This window comes from Choloepus didactylus, chromosome 21 (assembly GCF_015220235.1).
Source record: "Choloepus didactylus isolate mChoDid1 chromosome 21, mChoDid1.pri, whole genome shotgun sequence".
Lineage (NCBI taxonomy): Eukaryota > Metazoa > Chordata > Mammalia > Pilosa > Megalonychidae > Choloepus > Choloepus didactylus.
In genome coordinates this window covers 52,110,588-52,136,810 of record NC_051327.1, presented here as the reverse complement: position 1 = coordinate 52,136,810, position 26,223 = coordinate 52,110,588, and the positions used below count along the sequence as shown (strand labels likewise).

General features: G+C 36.3%; 2 pseudogenes; both read left to right on the top strand.

Moving 5' to 3' along the window:
- Positions 1 to 6,030: 6,030 nt before the first annotated feature.
- Positions 6,031 to 6,966, top strand: LOC119518152 (annotated as a pseudogene).
- Positions 6,967 to 22,767: 15,801 nt separating this feature from the next.
- On the top strand, positions 22,768 to 23,962 carry LOC119517309 (annotated as a pseudogene).
- The last annotated feature ends 2,261 nt before the right edge of the window (positions 23,963 to 26,223 follow it).

The window sequence follows — 26,223 nt, the reverse complement described above, 5'->3', positions numbered from 1 at the left end:
GATACATAATAATAACATTAAAAATAATTTCCAAATAATATTAAATGCTATTAAAATCAAAATGGATTTTGAAAGAAATATGAATGGCAGAAACATTTATATAAAGTTTCTATTACTGATGGTTGTAGATTCCTGCAACTCCTCAAAATTTCATATCTTGGGAAATGACTAGGAAAGCAATTAAAATTATTATGCATTGAAAAATTAGATACTATTTAATAAGATTAAAAAAATATTTTTTGGGGAATCTGTGATTCTCTGGGCAAACTGTTTACAGTCATTATTTTCACTTTTATTTCCTTTGGGGTTGTGAAGAATTTAAACTAAAATATTTGTAAACTAAACATTTATTATATATACTCTATGGGTAGCCCTACATATAAAATTACATGTGCACATATATTCTGAGATTTTTGTCATGTGCTGTATAACTTCCATTTTCCCCTACTAATCCATTCTCCCATTCTCCACCCTTATATGTCCTCCTCTTTGCTCCAGGAGGTTCAGCTATATCATTTGCTTTAATGGGGTCAGTTGCTTACCATCTCCACGATGGGTTTAGCCAATGATTGCCAATGGTAGTGAGGAACATAGTGCAGAGTCTTTTCCTCTCATATTTCCTTTCATGGCTGTCATTATCTTCCTGCATCCTTAGACAGAATATATATCCTGACATAAAACCCTCTATCAAAACTGTCCCTCCAGACCTTTAAACACTTGTTCTCTTGTTTTGCCCATGCTAGGTGTGATACTAGTCATCAGAGGTGACTATACAAAGGATTATTACATTATTCCATGGGATTTTCCCATCCCATAACCTTCCTTTGTATAGTAGCAGAAGCATATAATTGATTCACTCCAACATCCCTGAACTTTGGACTTTTTCCTTTACAGTAAATAGCGATAGTCTTGCATCTCAACCTTATTGGTTATAAGTCTCTATTGATAATACTTCATGGCACATCCAACTTTGGTCAACACCATTCAAATCCATTCCCAGGCATGCTCTCAGAGCCTGTTTATGACAGTTAGCAATATCCCACTTCTCCTCAGGTATACCTTCAAGAGCAGTGCTTCTAATTCCCATCAGGGTTATATTTGGATATAAATATCCTTTGGGCCTAGAAGTAAAGTATTATGTCATGGGTAGGAAATGAGAAAATACTGGAATCCCTTCCAAGTCACCTGCCATAGGTGACATCTTGGAAAGGTTTATTATTTTGATTCATTTTGTTTTCTTGTTGTTTGTTTGTTTCTGAGTGAAACTCTTTCCCGAGATAGGGGAGAAGGGATTGTTTTCACAGAGAAATTTCAGGGATATTGGGGGTTCAAAGTTTTCATCACCAGCTCCTGTGCATGTTCCTTCTCAAATATCTCTCAGGTACGTCTCTTACCAAGTACATATTTGTCCACCTAGTTCAAGTGCCTTTAGCTCTCATTTGTATTTCCATAAGTCAACTGACTTGGCTCCTCTGTCTTCATACACTTCAATTTTTCACATTGAAATATTTTTTTTCTAATTTTGCTTGATCACATTATGCAACTGATTAAAATTCTTCATTGATTCTCCATTGAAAACACTCTGCAAAATCTTTAATGTGAGCTAGTCTCTCCATATTTTGTCTGATCCTATCTACTCCCAGTGCCTAATTTAGTGCTGCTTTATTTATATTTCTGGGGTCTAGCCACTCCAGACTTTTTTAAGAGAGGTTATGGATTTGCAAGCAATCATGCATAAAATATGGATTTGGGGGTTCCCATACATCAACCTATGATTAACAAATTGCATTGGTGTGACACATTTGTAACTATTGATGAAAATATATTTTTATAACTGTACTATTAACTATATTCCATGGTTGAATTTAGGATTCATTATTTATTTACTGCCGTTCCATGGATTTTTGAAAAACCTTTTGTTCTATTACCTATATACTTCCTTTGCTTCTTTGATTACAAAATGCCTTTTCTTACATTGGAGCTTCACACTTGCTATAGCCTCTGAAGAACTGCTCTCTCCATCCTACTTGCAGCCTGCCACCCCACCTATATCACTGTCTCTGATTAGTGAGCTGCTATTATCACCTTTCAGTTCTCAGACTAAGTATTATTTTGGTAACTCTTCCCTAAGATCCTTCACTATGTCAGCTCTTCTAATAAAACCTCATGTCATCTTACAATTATCTTTGCAGCACTAGTCATAATGTATAATTAGAAATTTAAATAATGATTTGATTGTCACCTTCATGAGGCTGTACGCTACACAAGGATAAACTCTGTCAATTTTCTTTTTATTATTTTTGCTTTGTTTGTATTTTGATGTTTTTATTTGATATTTAAAACTAAGACCTTGGTGATTTTAAATATATTTCTTTGGTCTCACAGTTAGTGAATTGTTGACCTGGGGTTCATACTTAGACAAACTTTGTTCTGACCTTGCAACTTAACACTTTTTAACTAATGTCCTTATTTTGCCTCATTGTTTTATTTCCTTCACCATCTTATTCTGTTCTGAGTTCACAGGAGGTTCTCCATAATTACATTTTGAATGGTTAAATGCACTCATGGTCTGATGTGTTGATAGTGCTTTCAGAAACCACATGACATTGCATTAATCAATAAATTCACATTTCCTTAATTTCATTATTTGTAAAATGAGGCAATTATCTCAAGTGATAGTCAACATGTCTCAGGAATGAAGTTCAATGGTCTTTCCTTTTTAAATATTATCATCATAATCATTAGGAACTACAAATTATTCTTGAGCATTTTATTTGTGTTCAGGATCTTTCTAGGTTATCATTTTCTACCAGTTTCTTTTTATGTAAATTCATGAATGACAACTACAAAATAAACCAGTTCTTTTACATTAATTTGACCAATTATTTTCCTGTTGAATGAACTCTCCCGAATTCATTTCAGAAAGTTAATGAGCATTATAATTGGTCACTTGACAGGGAACAGCACTTGAAGATCCACTTTACATTTAGCAGCATAACCCTAAGTGATGCTCAAACCTATATGTTTATCCAGGATTGTTCCCATTGGAAAGAGGATGTTTGGTGTGAGTAGAAGGCAAATGCTATTCTAAGGTAAGGTGGGAAAATCTTGATGTTAGCCAAATTCAAATGAAGTGACTATTCTTATTCCTGACATTAAGCATTGCATTTAATTAACCAGAGGAAATAGTACAGTAAATCCCAATATGAACAAAAGACAAAAAAGATACTTAATATAATCAGATCATGATATGATTCTACTTTTTGAAATAAAGTAAGATTTTTTCTAAAATAAAATTTGATGAAGAATTTAAAGAGTTCCGTACATCCTCTCTTCAAGCCTTATTTCCTCATTCAGTGAAACAGTGAATTAGATATCACTTGACATTCTTGATGTGTTTCATTCTCATAAACTCTCTATAGCCATCCACCATTGTGGTCTCTGCTGTTATTTTTTCAGCTTATGCATTAATCCTTTGAGTTGGTGTATGTGTAGAAAACTTGAATGGGGTCAAAGTTTCCGACATTAAAATATTTTTTTTTCTGCATTAGGCAATACATGGGACAGGCACTCCATAAAAGGGGGAGTGAAATTATATGCCATTTAGCATAATACTGAACAGCTATAATTAATGTATAATTCAAGGAATACCCAATTAAAGCATCAAAGGAAATGTCCCAGACAGCAGGTGCATTAAAGCTTGAAAAGGCTGAAAAATCACACTGAGATCAGCTCCTTTCCATCTGATGATTCCTAGAGGAGTTATTTCTCGGGAAGCCTTCTGGTGAGGAAAGATGCTTTATAGATGGGAAGGAGAGAGGGTTTTTTGGAGAGAGGTTTCCAGCACCTCTTGAATTCAACAAGCCATGCAGCCAACATTAAATCTATGATGTAATGGAAAGTAAATGCAGCTCAGTAAAACTCTCCTTAATGTTTCTACTGCTAACAGTATATAAGAAAACTATTAAATAATTATGGATTATCCTTTACTCTTTCTCATTATATGGGATCTGTGGAGAAATTTTTGAAGTTAATATAAAGAAAAGCAATATGTTGCCTGACTATGTGGCTGATTGTTTTGTCTCATGGACACTTCTAGTTGTATATACTGGGTTTGCAGGAAGATTCAACTCATTTGGGGTCAATCCAAAACCGTGAATTGAAGTTCTCAGTGTGTGACAGGTTTTATCACTGTTTCCATTTCGTGTCCTGTTCTTGTTCATATATTCTTAATTCATGCTATTTACTTGTATTTTTTGTCTTACCATTACCCAACTTAAAGCCATTTTTATGCTTAAAACTCTTTATATACCTATTCATATATGCATACAATTGTACATTTTAACTCTATATTTTAGTAAGTATAGGAGAAAACAAGGGATGTTAGGGAAGAAGGGTCTCTTGAAATTTTCATTCCCAATTTGGTCTTTGCTAACAAGCTCAGCAAAGATGTATGTTTAAAAGGCCAACAAAAAAGAATGGGCAGTTTCTGAATGAAAAAAATATGAAAGTCGGAGAGTCATACATGGAAATAAATGAAAATCTTTGGTTGTTAATGTAAATATATCTGAGAAAGGAATTTCTGAGCTGAAATTATAGAATTATAGAATTCAAAGTATCCACTTTTAAATTTCTAGTTTTTCAATGTACTTTCTCACATCTGTGATCTCATTTGAATTCATAAATACCTTCTGAACTAACAAAGGAGTGAGTCAATAGAGTTCCTGGCAGCAGCCAACTGAGATCACATGCAGGTCTCCTGATTTGGGGCCTTCTGCTGCTTCCAGGAATATACATCATAAAAATGATATTAATATTCAACAGCCCTAAACTATGAAGGGAACTAAAATGACACTTATTCCAGTCCTGTTTCAGTTCTTAGGAGGAACTTTTACTTTAAAAAAATTATGATAAAAAGCTTTGTTTTAAAAAATGCGTAATATAGATTCTTACCATTATAATGGAAAGAAATTGTCTCTCATCAAATAGGAGCACTTAAGAGCATTCTTCTATTTTTCTGAAATAATTTTAGGTTCACCACCTGGTATAATGGACAACATAAGAATTTTTTTTTCCAAGTTTAATAAATTTTAAGCCACGCTCCTTTAGCATAATTGTTAGGAACTCCACAAATGGAGAACCCTGACAATCGAATTTTCTCTTCTTTGTCTGTGGTTAGTGGCATAGGGTCCACTGAGATATCATGCAGACAAGCAGAGACAATGCTTCCCCCATTGCTGGCAGCATTCCAGTCTCCTGCTTTTACGGCTAAGGGAAAAGGATTCCCAGTGTTCCATCATTCCCTAAAATCATTCATTGAGCTAGTGTAGTTTATTTAGCTATTATCTGCACAGAAAATTGAGGCCATAAAATGAATAAATTTATCCATCAATTAATATTTGACTACTTTTCCTTATTGAGTGGTTAAGGATCATATATTTAGGTATGATCTAAAATGTTGGTTACCTAAGAAAATCTTATCTTTTCTTCAAGCAGTTCACATTTTCTCCTCCATTCACCCTCTGAGCTTGCTTTAGAGGAAAAATATTGAATTGAATAAAATAATTGCCTTGAAGGAAACTACAGTCTAATAAAGTACTGAGTATATCATGAAATATATTATGTTTATCTATGCAAATCTCTGGAGAAAAACAAAGGGAAAAGATACCAGAGATGTCTTTAACATGGTTGCCATTCACTATCAGTACAAGCAGAAGAGAAGACAATCAACTCACCCTCCCCCTAAAATGAGGACAAAGTAGATAACACATATAAGGCGACATGCATTATATAGTGGGAATCATAACTGAGATCTTAAGACAGCCCCACAGAACTGGTTCCCCAGCTATGGAAAAAATTATAACGTCCAGTTCAGCATGAACACATCTCACCATGAGCAATGTAGGTGCATCACTTGGGTTTTTAATGCTCTAAAATGGCAAATGATGGGAGGAGAGGGATGATGGTATATTAAGTCATGATGTACTCATTGGTCTTTTCAAAGAAAAGGACTGCAGAAATCCAAAGTCAATGGAAGAGAAAAATTTCACCAAAGTGAAGGAGTTCATTCCTTTAGGCTTCACAACTGACTTGCAGTTACAGAGAGTACTTTTTTTAATTTTCCTCATAATTTATGTCTTCTGTCTCCTGGGAAACATCACCATCATTTTTCTGACCTCTGCTGATTCTCATCTCCACACACCCATGTATTTTTTTATTGGGAGTCTATCATTCATGGATCTCTGGTATTCTTCTGTCTTTGCCCTGAAAATCCTGATGACCTGCATCTCTGAAGACAAGAGCATCTCCTTTGCTGGCTGCTTGGCTCAGTTCTTCTTCTCTGCTGGGCTGGGTTTTAGTGAGTGTTACTTGTTGGCTGCCATGGCTTATGACTGCTATGTGGCCATCGCCAACCCCCTGATTTATTCCCAGGCAATGTCCCCAAGGTTATGTGCCAGTCTTATTGCAGCTTCATACTTTGGTGGCTTTCTTAACTCAGCTATCATCACCAGCAAAACATTTACCCTCAGCTTCTGTGGCAACAATGTCATCGATGATTTCTTCTGTGATTTGCCCCCTCTTGTGAAGCTGGCATGTGACGTGAAGGAGAGCTACCACTCTGTGCTCTATTTCATACTGGCCTCCAATGTCTTCACTCCCAGCATACTTATTCTTGCCTCCTATCTCTTCATCATTGCTGCCATTTTCAAAATCCACTCTACCCAAGGCCATCTAAAGGCTTTTTCCACTTGTGGCTCTCATCTGACAGCTGTTACATTGTACTATGGTTCACTTCTGTTTATTTAATCTAGACCAAGCACTAGCTATGCCCTGGAGAGGGATAAAGTGGTGTCCGTGTTCTATACTGTGGTGATTCCAATGTCGAACCCTTTGATCTACAGTTTAAGAAATAAAAATGTGAAAAATGCCCTAAAGAAAATGTTGGATAGAGCCAAGGTATCTTAAATGAAATACTTGGTAAACAATGGTTATAATTTCACAAGTTATCTCCATATCATTGTAATCATCTGGAACTCTCAGAAACAAATAAAACAAGTGAATCAGAAATTATTAGATAATTGGTAAACACCAGCTTGGTTTTGTATTTTTAAGCTGTTTACTAATGTATTTGATTATGTTTTTAAAATATTGTAGAAAAGTTGAACTGTGGCTTTTTAAGAAACTGCTGTCTTTTTCCTTGGAACATAGTCTATAAAATTGCTGATATTTTGAGATATTTAAAAGAAAAATTTTTAGTTTTACTTCCACTTGATATTTCATATACAGCTTGTAAGAATTTTTTAATCTTTTGTGAAAATGGGAATATACCAACTCTTCAGGTAATCATTATTTTGATTAGATATTTTTTAATGGCTGGCTGCAAATCATGTCATGCTTAGGAGACCAATCAGGGGGGGATGTTAGAAATTCTGATTTAAAGATATTACACTACTTGTTGGGAGAGATAATTAGTTAGTAAGTTTTAATAAAATGACCTCCTATTATATTAACTGGAAACAAGTTTTATGTATTTACTTTTTCTGATTCTTGTTTCCTGGGTTGCTATGATATAAAGACAACAGATTTTCTTACTTGCATAATAGAACAAGTATCTTTACTGTGATCACCATGAGTTTCAAGCAATATAATTTTCCCCCAAAATTAAACAATCAAGAGCAAAAACTATAGCAACTGTATGAGAGAGACAGAAATAGATGATAAATTATGGTTAGGTAGATGATAGATACATAGATAGATAGATAGGTAGATAGATAGATAGATAGATAGATAGATAGATAGATAGATCTGAAAGAAACTAAACTCTAAGGGCAAGTTTCAGTGTGACAACCTCTACTGGGTGAAGCAGTGACTTATAACAAACATGATTCTATGAATGGTTTTATTCTTGATTGTTCAGTTTTATTTATGATAAATTTGTAATTCAAATGAAGAATATTTTATTGTGTTGCATCATATTTCATAACTGTAGCAGCATTTTAAAATATAAAACATGGAGTTATATCAACAATAAAAAGTTCCTGATATTGTTTACCAAGGCTGGATGGTAGTTTACTGAAGGACAGGACAAGGAAAGGTGGCCTGGCCAGAGCAATGAGCATTTGACAAAGAACAAAATTAATGACTACATGATCTATTCAAAAAAGTCCAGTTAACACAGTTTCAAAAATTTCTATGATCCAAAACATTTAATATTTATGTCCTTTCATATCAATAAAGTCAATTTTTAATAAACATTCCTTATTTCATCATATCCTACATAATTTATCATCCCCATAGTATGAATGAATTATACTTGAGTTATTGGAGACTGAAGCAAATTTTCTGGGTTGTGCATGGAAGGAATTCCAAAGGGCTGCAGAAGAAATATGTACATCACATCCAGCAAAGGCAATCCCAGCATCAGAGGAGAAGGAAAATAGTGACATTTCCAGGAAATTGCCTTTCTAACCAAGGATCAAAACCTAGGATGAGGAGCAGAAAACCACCCTCAGCTGGCATTAGGAATGAGATTGCAGAGTCTGGCCCCACTCTCAAGGGATCAGTGCTGTTCCAAACACATACACACAAACACAGAAACACACACACACACACACATGCACACACACACTATTATATGCTGCCTCTAAATATCCAATGATGTATATGGCCCTCATCTCAAATTGGAAATTCAGTCTGGTAATTGCACTGGGGCTATCATATGTTCACCACCATATTGGAGAAATCAAGGGGACAAAAATAGTAGCATGCTTTTTGATGCTTATTAGTGCTTCCTAGGCTATCAGGGATGATATTTTCCTTTGCTGATGTTATTTTTTGTGCAAGATGGACACAATATTTCCACAGAATTTTGAATGCTCCCAGTGAAGAAACTAGACAGCAGGGCTACTAGAGGGGAAGACACATGTTGAGAAGCCATTCATGTGTGATGTTTCTGTGCCTTTCATTTCAAACTCACATATTAGTTGAATATATTTCAAATTCAGGATGAATTTGAGGTCATGAGAATGAGTCCTCCCTTTTCTTCACTCTTCTTTCTTATTAGTCTTATGGTACATAGAGCTCAAAATGTTCACTTGAGAGTAGAATTTTTCCTGAATATAAACATAACTACTCATTTAATCTTCCTAGAAATATTTATAGTGCATCAATAAGTTAGTAGGAACATTTAATATGCTGGAGACACAACACTAAAATTTGTTTGCTCTTTTGGATGTTGCATTCTGTTTTGAGAAAAAGGTAATAAACTTAATGGAAGTTAGGGGATACAATAGGTACAGGGGAAAATTTAGTAGAGTTGAGCCTTATGACAAGGATGGAGAGTCTTGGTGGAGTACGGAATTTTAAACAGAGTTATTAGAACAAGCATTAGTGAGAAAATGACATTAGAAAGGTATTTAAGGAAATGTCAGTGTGCCATGCAATTATTTGGGAGAAGGGTAGTCCAATCAGAGGATAGAGACAATTTAAAATCTCTGTTTCTGGGACACAATTGGAATTTTTGAAAAACAGAGAGAAAGCCAGCTATGATGGAGCAGAGTGAATGCTGGGCAAATGTTAGGAACTGAAAATACTTATTAATGGAAGACTAGCTTATACAGGAACCTGGGTGCATTGTATGGAATTTGACTTTAGAGGAGACTGGGAGCATATACAGGGCACAGGAGACAGTGTTGTGGCATTTTTAATTAAAAGGCTGTAGGCTCTAGGCAGTAGAGGTGAGGGGTACAGAGTAGTTATGAGATTATTGCAATATGTTCAACAAATTGATGTGGTGAGAAATGCTCCTATTTTTATCCTGTGACTCTGGAATGGTGGAATTTTATTTATCGACTTGGGGAATGAACAGATAGATCAATTTTTGGAAGTGAAATGTAGGAATTCAGTTTTAGACATGCTAAGTTTGACACATCTACTACTCACCTGTTATAATAAAAGAATGTTAAAACTGGAAAGAAATTCAGCCATCTTCTAATTATTGAGTTTTTAAATATGATTATCATAATCAGAAATTCCAGGGGTAGATATCAGGTAATTTGCAATCCCTCTAAAATTTTATATTTATTCAGATGTGCATTTTTCTGGGACAATCTTTTCTTTTCCCAAGTTGCTCTATCATTCTTTCCAGAGGAAGAAATACTTAAATGAGGCCTCAAAAATGAGATGCCTTGATCCATATGGCAAATCACTGTAGGGATATGGACAGAAGGGAGAGCATCCCCATTAGAAGAAACAGAATTTATCACAGTCCTCACATGGGAGAGAGCTGGTGAGCACAAGGAACTTAGAGAGATTACATAAACATGCAGTAGAGCAAGATAGTGACAAAAGACCTTGAAGGGTCACCAGATCACAAAGAGTTTTTGGGTCATATTAAGGACTTTTGACTTCAATCCAGAAATCTGGAAGCCATGGTCATTATGAGGAAATCACTCAGTCAGACTTATATATTCAAAATTCAGTCTGGCTACAGGTTAGGAACTGAATTGAAGAGGAGCAAGGATCTAGAAACTCTCTGAAACCATCATTGCTCTGTCACCTGTTAAGTCCTATCCCTTCATAAAGGCATTATGAAATTCTAGAAAGAAGGACTAGTGATTGTGTAAACTGTAACCTCATCCTAGAAGACAGGACCCAAAAATTGTCAGTCTCAACCTCTCTGTGAAACAGAAATTTAAAATTGCCTTCTCCAGAGACAAAAGCAGAACTATATATAATACTTCCATTTTTGACCAAATTAATTTATATTAAAATGAGCTCTTTGAGTCACAGATTTAAGTTTCTTTATATGAACAAATGATAATGTGGCAAAGATAGTTCAGTGTTACCAACGAGACAGTGATTTTATAACTGAACAGTTTGTACATCATTTATAGTAATCATAAAGTCCTGGTAAGATAATATGGTTTTGAACTTGAGGAGATTCAGAAAAATAGTTTAGCATACAAATGGTGATAGAAGAGTGCTACATATCCAACTCTAAAGCTCTTATGTTGTGCAATATTATTATTGAGAACCCAACTGTGTGAATAATCTAACTTGGTTGAAATCCTGAGTGGATGAAGACAAGTAGCAAGACAGAAGACTGTGAAGGGAAGTTGAATTTGTGCTCATTAGCACTTTAAGTGCTAATGAGGTGAGATCCCTTATAAATTAATAGTACAAGGAATGGGATGCCTTTCCCAATTCCATGCTGCTTTTACACATGTCAACACCCAAGTCACAGCCTCTGGAAACATTATCATTATATTAGAAACAATGAGAACACCAATATCTCACTTCCTGATAAGTCAGAGCAATAGACTAATTTACAGACTTGGGATTGTATTTTAGGTACATTATCTCCAGATGAGCTCAAGGGTAAATATTCTAAACATTGAAATGAATCACAATCCTTTCCTGGTTTCACTCTCCCTGAGATTTAGGCGGGCCTTCATGGTTCACAAGATGATGGCATTCTCCCCTTCTGCAACCACAAAGGAAGCTCTCTTCAGCTTTTGTAGATGGGCTTTTGGTGCAGTCACCATGAATCCCAGAGTAGAGAACCAGACTGAAAATCAGGGTGAAATTAGAGTGGCGACTAAAAAATAAATCCATCCCATTACCTTAGGTAAACCAAATGTGAGTCTTTTGAGGTTGAATTCCTGGAATTTAGCATTATTCTGCAGTCTGTCTAATTAGTCATATACCAATCTCCAAAAACAGAAACACATCCCAATTTTATAATTTTCAGCTCTATCACAGTTAGAAGCATCCTTTATGTAACAGACATTTTTAATGTCTCATTTATACTTCTTCTTGGACAAAATATCTTAATTATGAAAGCTACCTGCAAATATTAATATATATATGTACTTACATACATATAGTACACACGTACTTATATGTACGGAAGTATCCTAATAATAATTGTTAGGTCTGGGCCCTGAGCCCTTCCCCCATTTCGCTCTTTTGTAAAGCCAGGCTGCATTACTGTCCCCTCCCTTCCCCCATTTTGCCCCAGAGCCTCACTGCCTTTGTTCAAGACCATCATTTTCCCCCCATTCCTTTCCCCCACTTCATACCACACAGTTGTTCCCTCCAGCCCCCACCTCTCCTGCTTGAGTCTACAAACCAGGCATTGCCAAAGTTGCAAGATAAACTATGTGTAATCCCCTATTAGCCAAAAGTCACATACCTTACATGTTCAAGACACCATGTAACCTCCTGATTGGCAAATGGTCCTATAAAAGGAAATCCCACCATCCGACTATGTGCTTACCCCTCCAAGCAACCTTTCTGCTCATGTGGGCTGCTCTAAGGCTTCTCTCAAATATAGCTATTCTTTGTTACTTGCCCATTTGGCTTCATTGCCCATCTTTTGAACCAAACTACCTTACATTTGGTGCTGAAACCCGGGAGACATGGTAATGACTTTCCTTTGCCATTTAACTACCAACAGCAATTAATTATCAAGCCTCGGGGTAAGTAATTTGCATATGCCCTAAATTTCTCTTCCACTGATGCACTGAAAATCCCAACTTTAGGTAGAGAAATTCACTGTGTGGCCACTGAGCCATGGCACCTGTAGGTGGTGGGGATGACCCCTCTCCCCATTTCCATCTGGGAATAATTCCCTTCTCTGGACCTTGAGGGTGACTCACAGGTATGCCTGTGTTGTTTACCTCATGTCCACAAGACTTTAAAGTTAATTCTTTCATTTAGGATCCCCACAGGACTCCTTAAGGGCAACAAGTCCTCCCTCCCACCATGGGACTCCATTGTAGGTTGCCTCCTGAAAGCAAGGGGTCAGTTAAGCACCAGCTTTAATCCCAAATGGCTCATTTATTACTGCAATACTGTGTGGCCCCAATACAAATTAGAAAATAGCCCTAAGTCACCTGAAAATGAGACCTTTGTTTCCCACATTCTCACTGACCTTGACAGTTTCTGTCAGTGGAATGGCAAATGAAATAAAGTTCTACATGTCCAAGTTTTCTTTAAGAAAAGCTTCAGATTCCCGCTCTGCTCCTCCTGCTCCATCTTTCAGATTCTACTTATCCAATCTTCCCTTCCCAAAAATCCTCTTCTCTGACCCCCTTGCCTGTTTCAAGCCTCCTTAAAAATAAAACTCCTCAGCATATCCTCCCTTGTGAGAAGTGTCTGGACCAGAGGGGCCCATCCATGTTCATGTTCCCTTCTCTCTTTCTAACTGTTCCCAAATTAAAAAGTGCCTAGGCTCATATTCTACAAACCCTACCCAATTTCTTAAAGAACTTCAGAATCTTACTGTGTCCTATAACCTCACCTGGTGAGATCTCTATGTCATTCTCTACCTGCCTCACCCCCAAGGAGAAGGAACAAGTGTAGCTAACAACTCAGACTCATGTAGACACCTTAAATAAACAGAGCCCTAATAATAGACCTGTGTAAGCCACCACAGTACCCCAGGAGAGTGTAAATAGCCCAGCAGGAAACCCCACCCATCAGAGAGAGAGCTAATTAATCTAGGCTTTCATGCCAGTTTGAATGTATTATGTCCCCCTCAAATGCCATGATGTTTGATGCAATCTTGTGTGAGCAGACTTATTAATGTTGTTTAGATTATAATTCTTTGAATGTTTCCATGGAGATGTGACCCACCCAACTGTAGGCGATTACTGTGATTAGATAATTTCCATGGAGGCGTAGCCCTGCCCATTCAGCCTGGGCCTTGATTAGTTTACTAGAGCGCTATGAAAGCTCAGACAGAAGGATTGAGCTTGCTACAGACATGAGGGAAACTTTCAAGAATGCACAGGACCTGAGAAAGAAGCTGAGGCCTAGAGAGGAACATTCTGTGAGAAAGCCACTTTGAAACCAGAAATCCAGAGCAGATGCCATCCACATGCCTTCACAGCTAACAGAGGTTTTCCAGACCCCATTCTCCATCCTCCAGTGAAGGTACCCAATTGTTGATGCCTTATGTTGGACACTTTACAGACTTAAGACTGTAACTGTGTAACCAAATAAACCCCCTATTATAAAAGCCAATCCATTTTGGGTGTTTGGCATGCTGGCAGCATTAGCAAACTGGAACAGCTTTAAAGTCTTTAACAATAAAAATTAAAAAGGCCCTAAAGACAAACACTGCCAGGGGCCTGTTTTAAATGCAAGTGGCTTGAGCACTGGACTAAGCAATGCCCAAATTCCCAACTCCCCCATGGCCATGTGTGCTCCAATACCCCCCCCCTCAAACTTTAACCTCCCAAAGGTCCTGGGCTAGCAGCAGAAGACTGAAGGTGCCCAGAAACCGTGCAAGACCCTGCAACAATCTCTCACAGGAAACCTTGGGTAACTCTCTCAGTAGCAGGTAAGCCAGTTTCATTTCTTATACATGAAAGGACCACTTACTGTGCTCTCCCTAAATCTAAAAGGCCAACAAACAAATCTTCAGTGTGAATAGTTGGAGTTAATAGCATAGCCAACTTCATTTCTTCTACACACAAAGGCCACTTACTGTGCTCTCCCACTTCTACCCTGTTTACTTAACAACCACACATTTACCCACTCATTCCTTGTCCTTCCATGCTTCCCCATGCCAATCCTAGAAAAAACATACTGAATTAAAAACCCAAATTTCCTTCTCCCAAAACTGTATCAAGCTTTTTCCCTCTGTCTTCATCAATACAACCTCTTCAACATGCCCTACAAATCCCCCTTCTTTCCCTTTCTCTCCCTCTCTTGTCAACCCTAAAGTAGACAATACAATAATCCCCTCAGTGAAAACTCTTCTATATACTAATAAAAACTCGGCTTATATTTTGTTAAGCCACCCAGACATTCAGTTAATGCTTACATGTGCTACTAATTCTTGTTAAAAATTGTGTATTACTATTTTGACAATGCATTACTGTAATGTTTTAAGTATTTAATGTCATTCTAAGAATTTTAATTTTAATGGTATTAGTATGTTGTAGAATGCTTGTCTGCATTCCATAACTTCCCCAAACCATATATCTAGGCAGTATTTTTTATAGCTCTTAACTTTATGGAAAATTCAACCAATAACATGAACACAATTAAACATAAATTAATGTTTTCAATTCTCCCCATTGTATATTTGAGTATCATATAGGTAGCAGTGACCTCTAATTCCTATTATCTAAGTAGATCCAGTCTTTTAGTTGACAATTTCTCATATTCTACTCTAATCCAAACTTCATGTTTGGTTGTGGGAATTAAAAAGTCTAATATAATATAGTTATTCACTTTAGGGAAGATGATATTTCTCCCTGTAACTCTCTGTAAACAGGAGAAAGGATTCAAATTCCTGAAGACAATCAGAGCATACTTTCAAACTTTCTTTTTTATATCATTTGCATGCTCTCAATTACCCTAAGTTCAACCAGAAGATGATACATGAAGAGAAGAAATATGGTGGCATAGGGAAGTGTATATTTACTCTGTCCTTCAGGGCCACTATTAAATAGCCAGGAACTATCTGAAATAACTATTTTGGGGGACTTCAGAGACCACATGTGCATCATACAACAGCCAGGGATTAGTGAAAATTGAAGACTGATAAATCACATCCATGAGTAAATCCTTCCATGATGTAGAAGCTGGTGACCCTCCACAACTGGCATGGCTGGCTGATTAGGAGTTACTCTCTGGCGGGAAACAGAAGCCCTCTCTAATAGTAGCAAACGAAGGGGAGCTCAGAGGCTCCAATTGTGGTCTTACTAATGAATTCAGACTGCTGAAAAGTAACTCAAAGATCAGATAAATTTACAGTGTAAACAAGAAAGAAACTGAGAGTTCTGTTTCAGCCCCACTCCCAGCAGGAAAGAAACAGGGCTCATGGAATAAAACAGAGGCTTCTGGAGTTGGTGAAGCTCAGATTGCAGGAAAAGTGCTGTACCCCAAGAAAGGGGCACACAGAGCCAGGTACCAAATCCAGCTCTTGATTGGTGAACCCAGGGGCCTGGGAACCAGGTTTGAGAAGAGCTTTTATTTTAAGCAGCCCATTACAGAGAATGGCTGGTATTCTCCATCATCAGCCCTGCTCCAGGCAAGGGTTGAAGGAGATTTGACTGAGAGGCAAAGTAACTAATCAGGTGCAGGAAATCCCTAAAGGGCATAGCTTCCATGAGTAAAGGGAGGCAGGGCCCAGCAGAAGTGTTGGCTCTCATTCAGAGAATTTAGACCCCAGGGCCTGGGATTTCAGGAACAATTTCAACCTACAAACAGCAGAGCCAAACCTGCTTCAAACGTGCTCTGCCAGGAGTGGAAGTGGGACTGCTTGAGAATACTGTAATTTTTCCAGTCTGCAGGGAACAGTGCAATGAAGAGCAGCTGCTATTCAAGAAAAGAGAAATGGCAAGGCACAGCACAAGTAGTATATGATATTTAGAGAACTCAGACCCCAGGGGCTGAGTAAACAGAAGCAATTTAAGACTGTACTCCCCTTAGCCTCTATCTCAACCGTGATCCTGGCAGGAGTGGAGTCTGTTGAGAATGAAAATCACCCTATCTGCTGGGCAGGACAGGAAAGCACAGAATCAGGAGGTTTCACAGGAAAGAATGGCACCCTGCTAGGTTTCATCCCCAGGGAATTTTGATACTGATGTATTCCCAATTTATGAGTCCTAGACCTGTCTTGTCTGGGAAAAACTGACTGGGGTAAATCCTCTCTAAGGGGAACCACTTATGAGAATCATCCCTCCAGGTAAAAGTTGCTAGAGGTAACAAAATGAGTGTTAAAACATTTAGCGGCAAATAAAAACAAACAGAGCAGATCAACATTCCCTGAGGGGAAGAGGTAAGAGAAATCTTTTTCCTGGGAGTGGAAAAACTGCACACAAAAGGGCAATTTTGAAAAAAAGATTCCATATAAGCAGGGCAAGAATCAGAAAAATAAGATCTAAAAAAATTCTGATCAATTAAACAGAAGCTATGCTTGAGGGCTGGAGTAAGTTGAAGAAAATATCAAAGAAAAATTAGAGCACAAAGCCAACCAACAAGAAAATTCTAGGAAAAAGAGAGAATATGACTTCCAGAATATACTAAACAACAAAATCATATGCCTACACACGAGCAAAAAAATCACAATTCATACAAGGAAGCATGAACATATCGCCCAGTCAAAGGAACAAATGAAAACTTCAGATGAGATACAGTAGTTGAAGCAACCAATTAAAGTTATTCAAACCAATATTCCAAATCAAATCAACCAGATGAAGGAAAAGAGAGATGAAGAATATAAAGAAGACAGTGTGTGACCATAAAGAACTCAGAAGCTTGCCAAAAAATGACAGAATTTATGGAAAGGGAAGGAACATTAGATGAGATGAAAAACACAATGGAGCAGATTTGAAGAGGCAGAAGAAAGGATTAGTGAACTAGAGGACAGTTCATCTGAAATTTTACACATAGAATAATGGGAAATAACGGAAAAATTTGAAAAAGATTTCATGGAATTCAATGACAAAATGAATCACAAGAATATATGGGTTATGGATGTCCCAGAAGGAGAAGAGAAGGGAAAAAAGAAGAAAGAGTAATAATTGGGGAAATAATCATTGAAAATTCCCCAACTTTTCTGAAAGACATCAAATTACAGGTCCAAGAAATGCAATGTACCACAAACAGAATATATGCAATAGAGCTCCAAGATACTAATCAGATTGTCAAATACCAAAGACAGAGAATTCTGAGAGCAGTGAGAGAAAAGTGATTCATCACATACATGAGAAGCTCAATAAGATGAAGTACAGATTTCTCAGCAGAAACCATGGAGGTGAAAAGGCAGGTATGACATATTTAAGAAATTGAAAGAGAAAAACTGCCAGCCAAGAATTCTACATCTTACAAAACTGCCCTTCAAAAATGAGAGAGCGTTCAAAATATTTACAGATAAACAGACACTAAGAGAGTTCATGAACAAGAGTCCTGAAGTACAAGAAATACTAAAGAGAGTGCTACAAGCTGATAGGAAAATACAGGAGAGAAAAGCTTGAAGAAGAGTGTAGAAATGAAGATTTTCAGTAAAGGTAGCTAAAAAGTAAAAAATAAATAATAAAAAAAAAAAGATATGGCATATAAAATCCAAAGGAAAAATGGTGGAAGCACTGCCTTGAAAGTAAAAATATTGAATGTTAATGGATTAACCTCCCTAATCAAAAGATTAAAACTGGCAAAATTGATAGATAAACAGGATCTATCTATATGTTGTCTACAAGAGACTCACTTTAGACTCAAGGACAAAAATAAGTTGAAAGTGAAAGGCTGGAAAAAGATATTCCACTTAAACTGCAACCAGAAAAGAGCAGAGGCAGCTATACTAATATCAGGCAAATTAGACTTTAAATGTAAAACAGTTAAAAGAGACAAAGAAGGACACTATGTATTAATACAAGGGACAATTCATCAAAAATAAGTAACAATCATAAATATTCATTTACCTGCAAAAGTACCCAAAAATCCATGAGAGAAACACTGGCAGCATTGAAGGGAGAAATAGACACCTCTGTATAATAGTTGGAAACTTCAATATTCCACTCTCCTCAATAGATAGAGCATCTAGACAGAGGTTCAGTAAGGAAACAGAGATCTTGAATATTATGATAAATGATCTAGACTTAACAGATATTTACAGAATAATCCCACAACATCAGGATTTACCTTCTTTTCAAGTGTCCATGGATCATTGTCCAGGACAGACCACATGTTGGGTCACAAAGTGAGTCTTGATAAACTTAAGAAGATTGAAATTATACAAAACACTTTCTCGGATCATAACATAATGAAGCTGGGAATCAATTAATTAATAGTTGGAGGGCTGGAAAATTCACAAATATATGGAGGTTAAACAATGCACTCATAATCAACCACTAGGCCAAGAAAGAAATTACAAGAGAAATCAGTAAATATGTTGAGACAAATGAAAATGAGAGCACAGCATATCAAAATTGATAGGGTGCAGCAAAGGCAGTGTTGAGAGGGAAATTTATTGTCCTAATGCCTATATTAAACAAGAAGAAAGAATAATAATCAAGGACTCAACTGTTCATCCAGAGGAACTAGGAAAATAAAAGTACAGCAAACTAACCCCAAAGCAAAGAGAAGGAAATAAATAAAGATTAGAGCAGAAATAAATTGAGATACATAAAAACAATAGAAAGAATCAACAAAACCAGAAGTTGGTTCTTTGAGAAAATCAATAAAATAAATGGACCCTTCACTAGGCTGGCAAAGAAAAAAAAAAAAAAGAGAGAGAAGACTCAAATAAATAAAATAATAAATGGGAGTGGGGACATTACTACTGATCCTGTAGAAATAAAAGACATAATTAGAGGATACTATGAGTAACTGTATGCTAACAAACTAGACAACTTAGATGAAATGCAAAACTTTTTAGAAAAGCATGAACAACCAACATTGACTCAAGAAGAAACAGACGACCTCAACAAACCAATCACAAATAAAAAGATTGAGTCAGTCATCAAAAAGCTCCCAATAAAGAAAAGGTCAGGACCACATGGATTCACATGTAAATTCTACTAAGCATTAAAGAAAGATCAAAGTTCAAAAAAATTGAAGAAATGGGATTATCTAACTCATTCTATGAAGCCAACGTCACCCTAATACCAAAACCATACAAAGATACTACAGGGAAATAAAATTAAAGAACAATCTCTTTAATGAACAAAGATGCAAAACTCCTCAACAAAATAATGGCAAATCAAATCCAGAATCACATTAAAAGAATTATACACCATGACCAATTGGGTTTAATTCCAGGTATGCAATTAATGTAACATACTGTCCCAGTGTGCTAATGCTGCTGTTGTACAAAATACCAGAAATGGATTGGCTTTTATAAAGGGGGTTTATTTGGCTACAAAGTTACAATCTTAAGGTCATAAAGTGTCTAAGGTAAGGCATCAACAACAGGGTGCCTTTACTGAAGGACGGCCAGTGCCGTCTGAAAATCTGTGTTAGTGGGAAAGGCACATAGCTGGCATCTGTTTGCTCCCAGGTTGCATTTCAAAGTGATGTTCTCCAAAATGTTTCTCTTGGGGTATTTGTCCTCTCTTAGCTTCTCTGGGGTAAAGTGTTAGCAAAAGTCTGCTTTCAATAGCCATCTCTAAAATGTCTGTTTCAGCTGCAGCGCTGAGGTTCGTCTGCTTATGAGCCCCTTTATAAGACTCCAGTGAAGTAATCAAGGTCCATGCTGAATGGGTGGTGCCACACCTCCATGGAAACATTCAATCAGAGGTCACAGCCTACCCAAAGGTTTCCCTCACAGTAGGGTGGGTCACATCTCCAAGGAAATACTCAATCAGAAGTTTCCAACCTATTCAACACTAACACCTCTGCTCATAGAAGATTGCATTAAAGAATATGGCTTTTTTCTGGGGGACATGATAAATATAAACCAACACACAAACCATGTCAATAAGTCAAAGAAAATACCACATGATCTTCTTGTTTGATGCAGAAAAGGCATTTGACAAAATTCAGCATCTTTTCTTATTGAAAACTCTTCAAAGGATAGGAAACTCCTCAAGGGAATATATGAAAAGGGAATATATGAAAAGCCAATAGCTGACATCATTCTCATTGGGGAGACACCGAAAGCTTTCCCTCTAGTATCTGGAACAAGACAAGGATGTCAACTATTACCACTGTTATTCAAAATTGTGATGGAAGTTCTAGCTAGAGCAATTAGGCAAGAAAAATAAATAAAAGGCATACAAAATGGAAAGAAAGAAGTAAAACTTTCACTGTCTGTAGATGACAGGATCCGACATGTAGAAAATCCTGAAAATGTTATAGCAAAGCTATTAGAGCCAATAAATGAGTTCAGCAAAGTGGCCGGATAAAAGATCAACAGGCAAAAATCAGTAATGTTTATACACACTAGCAATGAGCAATTTGAGGAGGAAATCAAGAAAAAAATTCCAGTTAAGATAGCCACAAAAAGAAATAAATATATAGGAATAAATTTAACCAAGGACATAAAAGACCTATACACAGAAAACTGCAAAAAAAAAAAAAAATTACTAGGAGAAAGCAAGTAAGACCTAAATAAATGGTGTTCATGGATTGAAAGACTAAATATAATTACAATATCAATTCTACCTAAAATGATTTAAAGAGTCAATGTGATTACAATCAAAATTGCAACAACTTACTTTGCAGAAACACAAAGACAAATAATCAAATTTATTTGGAAGAACAGGATCTCCCGAGTAGCTAAAAATATCTTGAGAAAGAAAGATGAAGTAAGAGGTCTCGTACTACCAGATTTTAAAACATATTACAAAGCTACAGTGGCCATAACAATATGGTACTGGCATAAAGATGGATACATTGACAAACAGAATCAAATTGAGAGTTCAGAAATAGACCCTCTATTCTATGAACAATTCATTTTGACAAGGAGGCCAAGTCCACTCAACTGGGACAGAACAGCCTCTTCAACAAACTGTGCTTGGAGTACTGGATATCCATATTCAAAAGACTGAAAGAGGACCCCTATCTCACAACATATACAAAAATTAGCTCAAGATTGATTAAAGACTATATATTAGAGCTCAAAATTTTCAAAGAAAATGTAAGGAAATATCTTATAGATCTTGTGGTAGAAGTTGGTAGAGCTTACACCCAAAGCACAAGCTATGAAAGAAGAAATAGACAAATGGGATATCCTCCAAATTGAATACCTTTTTGCATCAAAAGACTTTGTCAGGAAAGTAAAAATGCAGACTACTCAATGGTAGACAATATTTGGAAGACACCTATATGATAAGAGTTTAGTATCCATAATAGATAAAGAGCTCCAACAACTCAACAACATAAAGACAAACAACCCAATTAAAAACTGGGCAAAAGAACCTGGATAGACACTTTTCCAAAGAAGAAGCACAAATGGCTCATAAGCATAGAAAAAATATTCAATTTCACTAGCTATCAGGGAAGAATGCAAATCAAACTACAGTAAGATACCTTCTCACACCTTCTAGAATGGCCATTATCACATTATCAAAAAAAAATAAGAGAGAAAGAAAGAAAGGAAGGAAGGAAAGAAGGAAGAAGAAAGAGAGAAAGAAAGAAAAGGAAAAAGAAAAAACTACAAGTACTAGAAAGGATGTGGAGAAATGGGCTTGAGAACCAGGAAGAGTAGAGTTTTATTAACTGATCTGGGGAATAAGCAGATAGATCAATTTTTTTGGAAGTGACATGTCAGCATTCACTTTTAAACATGCTAACTTTGATACATTTATTACTTAACACTAGAAAGAAACTTTGGGATTTTCTAGTTGGGGAATTTTTTTTACCTGACGGTCATAACCAGGATTCCATGGGTAGATTCTATACATTTGTGAACCTTCTGCAATTTTGTGTGTTTATACAGATGTGCATTTTAGTGGGAGGTCTTTTGCTTTTATGACGTTTTTAAAATGTCCATGAATCCAAATAGTTAAATATTTGATCATAAAGAAATCAATGTATACAGGGATTAGAGAATATATATAAGCTCATATGCTTTTTTTTAAGTGAAAACATTAAGAATGCAAATCTTGAAGTAAGAAGACCGCTGTTGTCTTGAGTACAGTGTGTCTCATTTCAAACTAGATGTTGATTACTTCCCATGTATCCAAAGATATATATGTATAAAAGGATTGTTAATCTATTCTCCTAAACCATATTTTCACAGTTGAGGTTATCTGTTTTATGATGGATTCTATAAAAGAGTTTAGCAAATTGTAATCATACAATATGGGTGCTGTTAAAAAGATCAACCGGATTTTTCATATGGGTGAACTGTATTCCAGGGAGGAAAGGTGAAGATCTTAATACAATGGAAGGGCTTAGTTTTACAGCTGGGTCCTGATCACAGGATTCTGCAGTGAAGGGTCAATGTTGCTTTTTCAAATTACTTGAGGGCATGTGGCAAAAATATTAAAACTTAAAAGTTTAGCAAGAGCTTGAATGGCAGCCCCATTTGGGCTTATACTGCCTTGTAGTAGAAACGTGGCCTTATTTTTCTTCCCCAGGCTTAGCATTTACAAATGTTAGGTTTTATTCCTCTGACTCAGAATAGGAAGACCTAACTGTTAAGTATAAATTTATGGCAGATAACAATCTGCATAGTTCACCCATATTTTCCTTAATGCTCCATTTATCTTATGACATAGATTTTTTCTTTCCCTTTCAGAAGTGAAGATTCTTAGATTGGCAGGTTGTTAAAACACTTTTCTAAAATTGCATCATCATGCCGAAGTTACCAGCACTGGGGTCCAGCCTCCACCAGGAGCCAAAAGTCAACTGCTCGGTATCAGGAGCCCGTGCTCCTGCAGAGGTACTCCATTGAAGCTGTGGCCATTCTTTTTGCTGTTGTTGTCAGTGGAACCACTATCCTTACCAAACATGGTTGGTGTGGAGGAAACGTCCTGCAGGTGACAGAGCAGATTCCAGTTAAGATAACTTTGGAAAAGAAGAAACTAACCTATTCACACTGCAACCATTTGTTTCATTACATCTGCCAAGACATGATGGTGTATATTTATATCACAGACAATGAGTTTGAAAGTTCTTGAGCATTTAATTTTTTTGAATAAGATAAAGAAGTTCCAGACTACATATGTTTCCAGAGCACAGACAGCACATGAATAGCTCTCCAGTGTCTTGGCTGCACAGTTGAAGCATCACTCCAAGAATAAGGACCTACAGAAGGTGATGGAGATTCAAACCAAGTGGATCATGGTCAGAAACATAGATCTGATAGCTGAGGTGGGGGAAAGGGGGGAGATTGAAGTTATAGATAGCCAAAACAGAAAATATCTTGGATTTGTCTGTTGTCTTCAAAATGACTGGCAGAAATCTTTCCCAGGCCATGTATATGAAGAATCTCAAGCTTACTATCATCATTGTTTCATCTCTCTGTGGTGGATTACATGAGCAAGCTATGTGAAGAAATAAGAAAGAAAAAATTATCATTAACCAAGGATATGAGAGAATAAGGAATTAAAAGCAATCCATTTAACTCAAAACTTTCACTACTGACAGATGGTATCTGTCAGTTCTCTTCATCCCTCTTTTCACCTTTTTTTAGTAATCTGGTCTTTGCTTCCAGGTTTGTCTTTGTCCTTTCACTGTGGTACTGTGGTACTGTGATAAATGCACTTCAGATTGAACCATTTATTGCAGCAGTAACCTTAAAAAGGTGTTTGTTTCTTTGGTTTAACTAGTGTCTTCTTAGAAAAACATTTTTGGTTTTCATTGCACAAAGCTGTGACCAAAGGGAAAATACCAGTTTTGAGCTGTATACTAAAATTAAGGAGGAACTTGTTATGTGAACACAAAAGTATTCAAGAGACAGTTTTACTTATATTTCACCCACAAGTCTTTTGTTATTGGAGAGTTTTAGGTGCTTCAAAACAACATAAATGGAAAATAGTGGTTATTTTGAAATTGTAAATTGTTGGTGTTCCTTGTTTTTAGGAACCCAGACAGATTATTATAAACATTTTATTTCAATCAGAGGGGGAGCATTTTGCTAGCCCATTAGAAGCAAGCACAATTATCCCTGTTCTTCTAGTACTTACTTTCAGGAATAAAATTCAATCTGCTGATCATTCACAATACAATGTTTATCTTGATATCCTTTTCCACATTGCAGCTGATTTGAGAAGAGGATGGTCTGAATATTGTTGAAGGCTGTGTTTTCTATATATTCCTTTTTCTTCTGTGAATATTTTGTTAATAGAATAGGTAGTGGATGGGGTAGGGAGGCAAATTACTCAGACTTACCAAAGAAAAAGAAAAGAACTACACTGGATGTGCTGGCATTTTCATTTTATGAATAAAGGCATTGTGGGATTTTTTTTTCCATTCTGGGAAAAGTCCAAACTAATACAGTCAACAGTTAAATCCAGAGTTTGTGTTTGGCTGCTGTTGAATAATAATTTGAGCATCCTTTGTGAGCTAATAAATTCTTTAATCTGCCTCTTTTTGAAAAATTATTTTGTGAAACTTGAGAGTAGACAATATGGTGTATAAAAACAATATAAAATAGTTTAGCATTCATTTAACTGCAGTGTAAGAAAACTGGACTGTAATTTTACTGCTTAGGCTACTCTGCTACCTGTTAGCAAGTATGTATTTTTCGTTTGTATTTGGAAGGCAGATATCTGCTGCCCTAGATCTAATTGCATTTGTTTATCAATAAGTGCTTTAAAATAGAAATTATATTATATTTGACTATTTTCCAAACAAAAGAAAAAATTAGTCTGTAGAACCTAGTCACCTAGTCATGTGCCTTGACTATATATGTATCACATAATCTGGCCCATACTTCCTGTTCATCCATCCAAACCTCTTAATTCATGCTACCTGCTTCATTTATTTTAAATATATCTTAGACCCACTAGAACTCTTTCCCTGTTGGCCTTGCATAGCACAAACATTTTTCCAGTCTTCTTCATCAAAACAAATACCTTTTAATTGCATCAACATTTCCTATTGGAAAATACATTTGTTCTAAAAAAAGAATTGGCACTTCTGAACAATAATTTCCAAATGTCTCTAATCCATAGAAAAAGGCTTGAAGCTTCTTTTCCTTTTTGATACACACCTGAATAAAATTAATTTTCATGTTTTAGGGATCAATTACTTAAATGTTCCTTGGCCTATTTAGATATAAGAATGCTTTTTAAAGCACAGGTCTTGTCTGGATAATAAGCAAACTGAAGAAATTAATAAAACTTAGAGTAATAAAAAAATTACATGATCACTTCCACTGTACTTATTCTTACCTCCTGTTTCTTCACCATTGCTGCCATTTTGATTCCGCTCTACCCAAGGATGTCTGAAGGCTTTTGTCACATATGGCTCTCAACTAACAACTGTCACTTTGTACTGTGGCTCAGTTCTCTTCAGTTACTCCAGACCAAGTGCTAGCTATGGCCCAGAAAAAGATAAAGTGGTGTTTGTGTTCTATACTATGGTGGTTAATTCCAATATTAAACCCTTTGATCTATAGTTTAAAAAACAAAGATGTGAAAGATGCCCTGAATAAAATGTTGGTAGAGACAAGATATCTGAAATGAAAATACTTGGTAAACAATGGCTATTGCTTTACAAATTATCTCAAGTCATTTTAATCATCTTGAACGCTTATAAATAAGTAAAACAAGGAAACAAGAAACCATTGGAATATGCAGTAACACCAGT